This window comes from Leucoraja erinacea, chromosome 33 (genome assembly GCF_028641065.1).
Source record: "Leucoraja erinacea ecotype New England chromosome 33, Leri_hhj_1, whole genome shotgun sequence".
In the NCBI taxonomy this organism is placed as follows: Eukaryota; Metazoa; Chordata; class Chondrichthyes; order Rajiformes; family Rajidae; genus Leucoraja; species Leucoraja erinaceus.
The window spans coordinates 14277629-14290657 of record NC_073409.1 but is presented as its reverse complement, the minus strand read 5'-3'; positions in this window follow the sequence as shown (position 1 = coordinate 14290657).

Sequence of the window (13029 nt, the reverse complement as noted above, 5' to 3'; positions counted from 1 at the left end):
TGATGGTGCAACATGTTGTTTGGAAGAAGAGTTGGGGTGAGGATGAGAGTAAGTTTTCAAAAAGAAAAGAATTGTTAAAATGAATGCACATTTTAATTTTTAGGTTAGTTACATCTTCTAAAGCCAGAGTTTTGGCTTGGCATATAATACATTTTGCCCTGGTTATCAAGCTGAAAATTATTTTGACATGTTTTAATAGCAGTGAATTCATGTGTGTTTGTGTGTATGTAATTCTGATTGTGTGTTGGTGTATGTGTGAGAGCTGCTAGATGACAGTGTCTGTTTGAGTGTGCTTGTGTAAGTCTGATGTGTGTTTGTGTGAGTGAGAGTGTGTGGGTATGGGATTCAGTTGAGTGTGCGTTTAAGCCTGTATGTGTAAGTTTGGTGTGTGTGTGTGTGTGAGAGAGAGGGAGAAAGAGAATCTAAGGCAGGAGATCGTGTGTAAGAGTGTTTTGTGTGTGTGTTTGATTCTGCTGTGAGGGTGTGTGTAAGTCGTGTGTGTGTGTGCCTACACTACATCCATTTCTGCCTATTCATTACCTGATGAAAGGTTACCAGCTCTCAGTGCAAACACTGGGATAAATCCCTCTTTGTAACCTTTCGACATTACCTCATACATCAGGCTTTTTAAAAAAATGATTAATTTTTATATCCTCCTCAAATTGGCTCAGGAATGTTATATAAAAATGTGACATTGTCCCAGTGTGCAGTGCGGCTCTGAAATAGAACTCAGTCTGCATCCTGCATCATTTCAGCCCATTTTCACCTTATTTCTTGCAGCTTCAAATGAGATGAAACAGCATTGCTGAGCCCTTAGTAATATCCTTCAGCAGACCTGTAATAAGATAGTGAACAGTATTAATCTTCTTCCCTCTGCCTGTAAGGGCCTGCTGGCAAACAGTAAGACACTTATTGATAAAACAGGATTCCTGGAATACCTATCTAAGAACCAAAATGATGTGTTTTAAGGGGTTTTTTTGCAATCAATCATTTTCTGCAGGATGGAAAAATGTATAATTAAAGCAATTATTGAGGATGCGAAGAATGTGGACGAGACTGGCAAGGCTAGTAGTTATTGCTGATCTCTAATTGCACATGAGAAAGTGGTGGTGAGCCACCATTTTGAAGTGCTGCAGTGTTGTTGGGCCAGTGCTGCTGGCCAAGGAGCTCCAGGATTTAGACCCAGCAATGATGAAGGGACGGCAATATATTTCTCTGGTCAGGATGATGTGTGACTCAGAGGGGAACCTATAGGTGGTGATGTTCCCATGCGCCTGCTGCCCCTGTCCTTCTTGGTGGTAGAGATCATGTGTTGGGGAGGTGGTGCTGGAGGAGCCTCGACAAGTAACTGTACTGCATTGTGTAGATGGTACACACTGCAGCCACTGTATGCCACTGGTGGTGGGAATGCATGCTTGGGGAGGTGGTTGGGATGCCAATCAAATGGGCTGCTTTGTCCTGCATGGCGTCAGGCTTCTTGAGAGTTGTCGGAGCTGCATTCATCCAGGCCAACAGCGAGTGTTTCACCACTTGAGATTTTAAAATTATTCCTTTTCTGATCTCCCCTGCCTGTTCCTGCAGCTCTCCCGCAGATGTTAACTCATGGATAGCACACCGTGGTTTCAGGCACTGTACTAGCTGCCTTCTTCATATCTCCTGCTCTTAACTCACTGTTCCAGACTGCGGTTAGCAGGCTATTCCACCACAGTCTACATCGCAGCCAAGACCATTCCCAATCTGACGCCCATGTGATTTCCAGCAGGGGTGACAGGGAAAAGTCAGAAGCACCAACCCTGGCTGAATATCCTGTTGGGTGGGAGCAGCAGCCCCTGGAGTTGGTTCTGAGATCAGCACAAACTGGGTCAAACAAGTGCTCTCCTAATTTGTATGGAAACACATTTCTAAGAGTAGCATTCTACCACAGCATAATGATGAGTTGAAATGCTCGCAACCGAATACAGTTCACGTCACAAGGTTTCTTTTATTAAACCTATTCCCCACCCCCCAACTGAACAGTTCCATGTGTTCCTGATCCTGGAATTATAGAGAGGGTTTTACCACATTTATCCCATGAATGCTTTGTATTTTAGCATCATTTCAACAGTGGCAACAAACATGAGAACATCAAATATAGGAAGGGCTCTGGGGACTGTTCTACCAGTTAATAAGATCACCACTGGTCGTCAACCTCGAATCTATGTTCCCCCGCTCCTCCTCCCAGACCCACATGTCCCGTATTTCCCTCAGTGCCCCCAAAAAATTAACCTCAATCCTAAATGTACTCCACGATGGCCTCTACCACCCTCCAGGGGAGAGAATTCCAAAAATTCATAACCCTCAAGTGGAGAATTATCTCCTCACTTCACTTCAAATTTTACATCATTGACTTTAAAGCTCTTCAAGATACCCTGAGGTTGAAAAAGGTGGACAATATCTAATTTTTTATGGGGCTAGAATCCGAAAGGCGATACTACAGTCTCCTAAGAGTGACGGCGGCCTGGCACTTCCTGACTTCAGGCGATACTATTGGGCAGCTAATTTGCAAAAACTCCTGTATTGGATGAATGACGATTGTGACCACCTACCGGCCTGGGTACACATGGAAAAGGCGAGTTCACATCTCCCGTTGCGGTCTGTCCTATGCTCCCAACTCCCCCTTCCTATAACATCTGTGGGTGCAGGCCCAATTGCGTGCCTTTCGCTCAAGATATGGAGCCAACTCAGGAAAAACTTCGGTTTACAAGGCCATTCCATCTTGACCCCACTGCTTAAAAATCACATCTTTAAGCCTTCAAGTACAGACCCCGCATTCAAAACTTGGCATGGTAACGATATCAGTAGTATCAAAAACCTATACAAGGATGGCATTTTCTCCTCCTTTGCGGAGCTCTCGTCCAACTACAGCCTCCCAAACTCCCACCTTTTTCGTTTTTTTCAGATTAGGGATTTTGTGAAGAAGACATTCCCCCGTTTCCCAAATCGCCCCCCTGAAACCCTGACCGATACCATCCTAGCACTAGACCCCAACCGGAAGAAATGCATCTCTGTTTTATATAACTTGTTAGGGTCGGTTGTATTGAAACCTCACACCTCATTAAAAGCTGCGTGGGAGGGTGAGCTGAATACGAAACTAACAGACCAGCAATGGGACTCTGCCTTGGATTTGATCCATTCTTCCTCCATATGTGCCCGTCATGGCCTAATCCAATGCAAAGTCCTTCACAAAGTCCACTACACAAATGCAAGATTATCTAGAATTTACCCCGCTGTTAGGGACACCTGCAACAGATGTAATCAATCCCCTGCCAACCATAGCCATATGTTCTGGTCTTGCCCTAAGCTAGCAGCCTTTTGGAGGAGTGCTTTCGACGTGATAAGCAGAGCCTATGGCCAGACTATTCCTCCAAACCCACTGTCAGCCATTTTTGGTACTCTTCCCAACACCAACCTCTCTGTTGCGTTGAAGCGGGTCCTGGCTTTTACAACCTTGTTAGCCCGGAGACTGATCTTGCTTAACTGGAGGCTCACCTGTCCCCCGACACACGCCCGCTGGATCAAGGAGGTGCTCTACAATTTAAAGCTTGAAAAACTTAGGTTCTCTCTCAAAGGCTCTACCAAGCCATTCCTAGACACATGGAACCCTTTCCTGGAACTTGTTAACTCTCTTAACTTGTCCCCGGATTCGGAAGAGGACTGAGTGCTCTCCATCACTGTCCTGCTTTACTGCAGCTGCTCCCCCCTTAGCCCCCCCACCTCCCCACACTTATTTATTTAATTACCTACTTATTTACTGTTATCAGTGACTTTTATTTTCTTCTTTTCCCAGTACATTTTGTTTTATTTATCTCTACGTCTTTGTGTGGATGTGTACGTATGTGAGTGTTGTTTGTCCCCATTTGGTTCCGACCTGATTCGGGTGGGTTGAAGGTGGGTAAGGGTAAGGGCTTTGAGGGTCGCTTACATACTGTTGCACAATTATGCCTTGACTGTCACTGTCTGTTATCATTGTATGTATGCAAATTGATGTGAAATTCAAATAAAAAGATTTCAAATAAAGAAAGAGGTGGAAAAGAACAATAAGGTAAAGTATAATTTATAAAAGGTAGACAGAAATGCTGGAGAAACTCAGTGGGTGAGGCAGCATCTATGGAGCGAAGGAAATAGGCAACGTTTCGGGCCGAAACATCGCCTATTTCCTTCGCTCCATAATGCTGCCTCACCCGCTGAGTTCCTCCAGCATGTTTGACTTCCTTTGATTTTCCAGCATCTGCAATTCCTTCTTAAACATATTGTGGCGGCTTCTAAGGGTCGTGCCATTATACAATATATACGTGCCATTACCACAATATCATTTATAAAGCTTGTTTTCCTTCTTGTTTCTCTCTTTTGTTCTCCCTCCATTTCTCTTTTTTTTCTCTTCTCTCTTTTTCTTTTTCTTTTTTTTTTGATGTCTCTTTCCCAATTCCCAGGCTGGGACTCTATCCTTGGAGCGCAGGAGGACAAGGCGTATAAAGTCACGAGTGGAATAGATTGGGCAGATGCGCAGAGTATCTTGCGCAGAGAAGGGGAATCGAGAACCAGAGGACATAGGTTTCAAGTGAAGAGTGAAAGATTTAATGGGAATCTGAGGGGTAACGTTTTTGGTAGGTACATGGAACGAGCTGTCAGAGGAGGTAGTTGAGGCAGGAACTATGGTAACATTTAAGAAACAATTAAACAGGTACATGGATAGGACAGGTTTGGAGGGATATGGGTCAAACGCAGGCAGGTGGGACTAGTGTAGATGGGACATGTTGGTCGGTGTGGGCAAGTTTGGCCGAAGGGCCTGTTTCCATGCTGTTTGACTATGACTGTAATACATTCATTAAAGAGGAGCTTGACAAAGAAAACGGAGGCCTGCTATGGTGATGGGGAACACATATTTGGTTATGATTTTGATGGGAATCGATGAGTAATTGTAGGCTTTTGGAAACTGGCTAGTATGTCCTCGGAACTGTTGAAGATTTGGCATGAATGCCCCATGAATTTGCTAGTTGGTATCTAAAGGTGATCAGGTACACAGGGCACGATGGTGAACAGAGTTTTCTTTTGGTGGGAATCACACACTGACCAGAGTGAGTCAATGCTGCGGCCTTACTAGCTGGTTGTAAAAGATGTTACTGGAAGTAACTAACCTACCAGATGCTGTTTCTGTCTGAAAAGAGTCCTAATCAGAAACATCGCCAAGCCATGTTCTCCAGGGATGCTGCTTTATCTGCAGAGTTACTCCAGCACTTTGTATTTTGAACCTATCAGGACATTACTCAGATAGACAAAGAAAGCATTTGCATTTGTGTAGCTGCGTGAATTCAGGACAACCCATAACATTTTACAGTCGATGAAAAACGGCAAAAGGTGCGATTTAGGATATGTGGCAGCCATCTTGTGTATTGGTTGCTCCCAGCAATCATCAGCGATTGTTTTCAAAGAGAAGTGCATCTTTGTGTCCTTCACCCCTGCCGAGGAGATCACCATGTTAAATACTGCCTTGCTGCTTTGTGTTTGCTCTTTTGATGATGGTGAGCAGAACAATGGGATGATCCATCCAGTCCCCACTAGTGCAGTTCGTTTGAAATAAAGGAGCTGCTATTTCTGACAGCACCGGGCATGGGCTGGGGTGGGGGGTGGGGGTTGAGGGAGCATAGAACTTGGCGTTGGGGAGCTGTGAAATGGGCTGGATGTGAGGTGTGCATTTCAGTCAAGGCTGGCTGAACGGATCTCAACCCCTGAGCAGAGACACTAGTGTTGATGACATCTCTGTCTGTACAGCACTGTGGTGAGATATTTACACCTTACTAAAATTAAATAGGGCCTTGATGAGACCACACCTGGTATTATGTACAATTTTGGTCTCCCTCCCACGAAAAGAATACAATTGCCAAAGAGGGAGGGACTGGTTCCAGGATGGAACCATTCCCAGTTTTTCAAAAACACCGGGCGTATCTTGTTTTCTGGATTCAGTGGTTGTGACTGGAGCTCTGTGTGCCGTGCCATTGAATTTACATTCGTTCATAGAATCAGAGATTTATAGAAAATTTTCAATGCAGCAGAGGTCCATTCAGGCCATTGGTTCTGTGCTCATAAAAGAGCTCTTCAACCTATCCTACCATTCTGCTCCCAGGAACACGCAGGGAGACGGATATCATGAGCTGGAGAAAAGCCATCACCATTTTTGTTAAAGTTATCAAAACTACTTAACTATGATTGCTGGGAATGGGGGTTAGTGGGGTTAGTTATGTAGCAATGTTAGTGAAGACTAGGGAGGGGTTGCTGATGGGCGATAGATGTGTTGGCCATTTGGTGACCATGTAGGTGATTCTGGGCAGCATGTCTATTGTAAAGTCAGCCCATCCACCCTGTTACTCTATCCCCAGGCACCGCCTGACCAATTGAGCATCTTTATAAGTTTCTGTTCTTATTTCAGATTTCCAGCGTCCATTCTAGTTTGTTTCTGTGTCAAAGTGTAGGGCGGTGCTAACTTGCCCAATCATGGAGTCATCTTTCCAGTGACAAATATTATGGTATTAGTCTTTAGGTAGTCATGGTAATAATCACTGCATTACCTAATGCCAATCAGTAAAGGAGCCAGTGAGAGCATTAACAAATGTTACGAGATAAACTGTTCGTGGCTGGTGCCTGTTACCAACCCTCCCCGTCATGGATATGTGGATCTAGTGAGCTGTAAGTTTAAAGTTGAATTTACACTTAGCTCATCGAGTTCAAACGAGGCGTCCATACTCCACCATCTAATACATGACCCCAGTTCACTCTACTATTCATGAGTGGATAGAGAGTCTACATCAAGGGGCAAGGAACAAAACAGGCCTCAAAGGCTGAGGGTATGGCCTAGGAGAGGGAGAGAGGGGAAAATGGTGCAGAGGAGTAGGCGGTTGGTATTGAGTGGTGAAAGATAAGGGGAAGATGGGTAGGAAAAAGGTAGGAGGTGAGGGGAAGAGGGGTAGATGCATACTGCGGAGAGAAGTGGGAGGTTCTGGGGCTAGAGATGATGAGCCAGATTAGGAGTTGACGGGTGTGAGGTGAAGAGGGAGAGGGGTGACAAATGAAGCAGGGGGGGGGGGGGGGGGGGGGTAGGAGATGAGGAGTGGAGGAGAGAAGTGGAAAGTGAGGTGAAGAGAGGTGAGATGGAGAGGTGAAAGTATGAGGAGGACGTGTGTGAAATAAAGAGGAGGGATGGAAGATGTGGAGCAGAAGAGCGTAAAATGAAGAGGAAGGAGATTTCAGGTGAGGGAATAGAGGTAGGAAAAGAAGAGGGGGACAGGGATGTACGGTGAGGAGAGGGATTGTGGTGAGGGAACAGAGGTGTGGGAGGTGAAGGGAAAGGGGGCAGAAGGTGAGGAAGAAAGGGGCAGACCTGAAGGAAGAAAGATGATGGTTGAAGAGGTGCAGTGGAGCAGGTGTGGTGGTGAGAGGTGGAGGGGATGGGCGGGGAGAGAGAGAGGGCAGAAGATGAGGAGAGATACATAGAAGTGGGATGTGATAGGAAAAAGAGGACAATATTAAGCAGAGTGAAAGTGGGAAATCCTAAGGTCCTCTTGATTCTGACTGCTGTCAACCTGATATCGTGCTCTACGCAGGACATGCAGTATCACTGAGCTGTGGGTCAGTGGGTCTCAATTATTACACATGAGAGCATGGGGAGAGAGGGGTGGAGATGTTTATAGGGGAGTGGGGCAGCAGGAGGCTGGTGGCTTTTGTGGACACTTGCCCTGTGCCTTAGATTTATTCTCTCTCTCTCACTCTCTCCTTCGCTTCCCCTTCCCCTCTCCCCCTCTCCCCCACTCTCCCACTCTCCTCCCTCCCCCTCTCTCCCAGTCCCACTCCCTCTGCCACTCCCTCCCTCTTAATGCCCCCCCCCCAAAAAAACTGTGGGAGAATCTTACCCACAGGGACTGCAGTAGTTCACCACTACTTTCCCAAGAGCAATAAGGATAAACAGTAAATATCAACCTTGCCGTAAATCCAAGATCACGGGATGAGGATATTTTTAAAGATTCTAAAATCAGATGGTATAGAGGGAGGCCATTCAGCTCTTTGTCCCAGTGCTTGCCCAAGAGGGAACTTGCAAGAAAGGGACAGAAAGCAAGGCAACTCCGCTGGGAGGTGGCGTTGGCTGGTTTGCTGATCTGTTGAGAAGGAGATTGCTGGTTCCTGACTGGGCCAGAGATTGCATGAGTGGAAGGCAAGAGCTACGCCCGTTCTTGGTGCCTCTGTGATCTCCTCGTCTGGTGCCGACTGGCAGAAATTGCCAGAGGAGAATTGTAATAGACCCTTGATGTTATTGACTCTCATGTTTCAGTTTTTTTCCTGTTCTTCCCATTAGTTATCAGCAGAGGGTGTGCCACAAAGCCCCTGTCATTATAACTCAGCTTTGTCTACTTAAACCTGCCTGCAAAGCATCTGCCTCATTTGATCCTGACTTAAGGACGAATCCTGATGCCTAGTTTAGGGCGGTGTGGAGAGAGTCTTAGTATGAGAGAGGGTGAGGTTGAGTGTGTGAGAGAGGTAGAGAAAGAGACAAGGAGGAGAGAAAGAGAGCAGATAGAAGACTGGGCGGAGAGGGAGAAGATCTCCATGAAGGTTGAATTCCAACCTGTTAAATCTCTTCCAGCCATGATTTCCTATTCTCCTTGCTTCTCATTCCATTCAACAGGGGACTATTGAGGAACAAGAGTGAATAGGAAAATTCTCGGTATGGCTGGCAAATGTGAGGCATCACAGGGAAAGCGGCTCCTGGTGGAGAGAGTGCCGCTTTCTCCATTAGCCGGCTTTGAAGGAGAGATGGGGGAATTTTCTACATCCGAAATATCCTGTCACAGGCGAGCTCGGGCTGAGTCTGGCACCGCAGAGTGGCTGGGGGAATCAAAGAGTGCTTCTGCACTGTATGCCCAGGGAGTCTACATCAGTGGGGAGTTGGGAGTTAAGTAAACACTTACAGAATGACTGGCCATCAAGGAGGCCATAAAATAAAGCCAACAGCCTTCCCTTCACACCCTGTTGACATAGTTAGTAAACAATTTTCTCCTGAGTCTTGCCTCACATTCAGAATAGAACTCAGTGTGAGCAAAAACTTCAAAGTTCTGTTTGGTAGCAAAGACATCTTGATATATAGGACGTGGCAGGCATCCATGGTTGGCTATAAAGGAAACTACACACAGGCTGGATCAGGTCATATATAACTTCTGCAGACTGGAGTCAATCAAGTTGTGAAGTACAGATTGCCACCAACCTCTGCCTAATTTACCTCACTCTTATTAACACTGAATGCGTGTTAATACTAAGAAAGACTAGAGGAAAGTTCCCTGCCTCAGACTTTCCATAACAGTGAAAACCAACTCTGTCTTACAACAGTTGAGACCTGTGTGTCGTCTGGTCTGGAGGTGAGTATTTTGGGGACACTTTAGAAAAACCAGTGACCTGTGGGCTGTCCACAAATATTCACAAAGAGAGCGAGTGTCACAGAAAGGAGAGATATATGTCGGCATCAAGTTACACGGGGACAGGGAGGGAAAAAGAAAAGGGAAATCATTAACACTCTCACTAGCTACTAAAACACAGGGACACTATAGTTGAATTCAAGACCCACTCGAACAAAATTCTCCAAAAAATTCAACACTTTGTCACCATCAAATCCACTTCATGTGAGCCTTCAATTAAAATTGCATATAAATCTTAGCTTGTCCTTTCCAGACACTGGCTGGTATCTATTCCGTGACTTTACACAGGGTCTATTTATTATAGGGAAATACACCTGTGGTGAGGTCATTCCTCGCAAGGAAAGGGGGATGGGCCAGGTGCACTTTGGGAGTTTGCATTTTATTTTCCTCATTTGCTTGCTAGATTTTGTTTTTTTCTCAACTTTAAACATTCGGAGCTCATCTTTTCAGGACTCCTGAAAGCCCACAATGGCATCATTTCCCCACTACAAATCAGACGATTGCTCCCGTCAAGGATTAATGATCCTTGAGCAAATGTGTACTTTTATATCGTCAAGTCAAGTTTTATTCATAAAGTGCAAGTCAAATGAATTTGCCAGCAGCGGTACAATAAACATCCACCACAGCATTCATCACTGTGGTGGAAGGCACAAAAATTGGCCAGTCCTCCTCCATTTTCCCCCGTGGTCGGGACCTCAACCCTCCGCAGTCCCGATGTTCAGACAAGGTAAGTCCAGATAAGTCCTGAATCGGTGCCTCCCCACCGGAGACCGCGGCTTCAAGATGGTGTAGGCCGCAGGCTGGCGGTCAAAGATTTAAAGCCCCCGCCGCGCCGCAGCCAGAAGCACCGCAGACCGCAGAGCCAGCGGTCAGAGCTTCTCTCCAGGGGGGACCCTGGTCAGGATGGTAAGTCCACGCTGCGTCCGCTGTAGATGTTGGCCACAGGCCGGCGGTCGGAGCTCTTCTCCTCCCGGGTCTCCAACGAAGGATCCCAGGCCCAGGCCCAGGACGCCGCCAGCTGGAGCTCTGCAGACCACGGCTTCAGGCTGCCACGGGCCAGCGAACGGAGCTCTCCCTTCCAGCGACCCCCGGCGAGGGCTCTCCCGCTCCACGACGAAAGGGACCTCGCTGCGCCCGCTGCTAAAGCTGAAGTCCCGCGCGTGTCTCCGGGAATGGCCGCACCGATCCTTGCTGTTAGGCCACGAGGGAGGCAACATGCAGAGAGACATTAAAAACACACATTAAGACGCACTAAAAAAACAAAAAAAGTAGAAAAAACTATCATGCTGGCAGGGCTGCCGGCTAGCAGTGCCCCCACCGACTCTTATATGTTTCAATTCGTGGACAGCAATAAGAGGACTGGTGTGTACAGCCCATTCCCGATTGACCAGTCTGGAAGCATCAAAAATAGAGGAGGGCATTCAGCCCTTTGAGCCTAGCCCATCATTCATCTCAACACAGATCTGAGGCACATTGATGAACTGGATCCAACATTGTCTTGGTGATAGGAGGCGGAGGGCAATGGAGGTTGGGCGCTTGTCTGACCAGAAAGCCGTAGCTGAAAGCAATGTACTGCAGTGACTGGTGCCGCGACCTTTGCCATTTGTAATATAGATTGGGATGAGAATGTCGGAAAGAACTGCAGATGCGGGTTTAAATAGAAGGTAGACACAAAATGCTGGAGTAACTCAGCAGGACAAACAGCATCGCTGGAGGGACGGAATGGGTGACGTTTCGGATCGAGACCCTTCTTCAGACGTGAATGTAGGAGGTATGATTAATAAGTTTGCAGACGAAACAAAAATAGGTAGTCGCATATAAAGACACAGCAGCATATAGATCAGTTGGAAAGTTGGGCAGAGTGGTGGCAGATGGAATTTAATCCAGACAAGTGCAAGGTATTACATTTTGGGTGGTCAGATTCTGGTCGGACATATAGAGTAAACGGCATGGACTTGAGGAACGTTGCTGTACAGGAAGACCCTGAGACGCAAGTCCATAGTTTCTTGAAAGTGGCAACACTGGTGGATAGGTAGTGCAGCAGTACTGAGTATAAATGTTGGGATGAAATGTTGCAGTTGTACAAACATGGGTTAGATAGCACCCAATGTATTGTGTGCCATTCTGATTGCCACACTACTGGAAGTACGTATGTGTTAGCAACAGAGAGAGTGCAGAAGAGATCAACAGGATGTTGCCTGGATGGACTGCAGTTGGAAGAAGAGATGGCTGCAGTTGGAAGAAGAGATGGGACAGGGTAATTTTACTCTTTCTGGAACATAGGCTGAGGGGCAACCTTAGAGAGGTTTCTAAAATTATGAGGGGCCCAGATAGGATACATGGTCACAATGATTTCCCCAGGACAGGGGAGTGAGAATCGAACTGGAAGGTAAGGTTCAAGATGAGAGGTGAGAGATTTAATGGAGATCTGAGGAGAAAATGTTTCACATAGAGGGGTGATAAATGTCTGGCATGAGCTGCCAGATGAGATGGTGGAGGCAGATACAATTACAACATATAAAAAATAATTTGGATAGGTATTTGCATCAGAAAAACATCGAAGGACAAATGGGATCGGCATGGACAAGTTTTGTAAGAGCCTGTTTCTGTGCTGTACATTTTGTTTTATTTTATTAAATATGAACATTGTTTATCCTCCAACTGAAAATCATATTCCTACTCTCTCCCGATAGTCCCTTGATGTATTTTGCTTTTGTATCCATTTCCTTCTAAAATGTATACAACAACTTGATCTCTACAACTCTTTATAATAGTCGAGTCTGTTGGTTCATCAACATCTGACTGAATATATCAGATTGACACAAAGTGCTGGTGTAACTCAGAGGGTCAGGCAGTATCTCAGGAAAAAAAGGATGGGTGACATTTCGGATCAAGACCCTTCTTCAATACCATTGACAAAGTATTTTACAGCTTGAAACTAGGCCATTTGGACAGAATGCATCATGAATGAATGAATGAATGAAAACTTTATTGTCATTCAGATATACACCTAGACACAGTGCACCTTGAACAAAATTTCATTGCATTTTACTCTCCAAAATCAGGTAATAGTTAAAAGTTCTAGCTGCGTCCATAAATGCCTCATGTGCACCGGGTAAAATAGATATATATAAAAAGTTTTTAAAAAGTGTCGATATTTAAAAAGTTCTAGCCTCGGTTTTTTTTGATTGTTCAAAATCTTATGGCCTGGGGATGAACATTTCGCTGCGGACCTCCTCCCAGAGTTAAGCAGTATACCAGTGACAAATTGTATTTGGGGGCTTGGAAATGCCCTTAGCTCTAATCAGACAGAGTGTAACCCATGTCCATGATGGAAGGAACAAAGGTAGTCCTTTTTTCCGCTGTTCACCACTCTCTGAAGGCACTTCCAGTCTGCAGCTGTACAGCTGCCGCACCACGTAGAGATGCAGCTGGTCATGACCGACTCAATTGTGCTTCTGTAGAAAGTGGCGAGGATGGGAGGGTGGAGGTGTAAACTTCTCAACCTGCGGAGGAAGTACAACCGCTGCTGTGC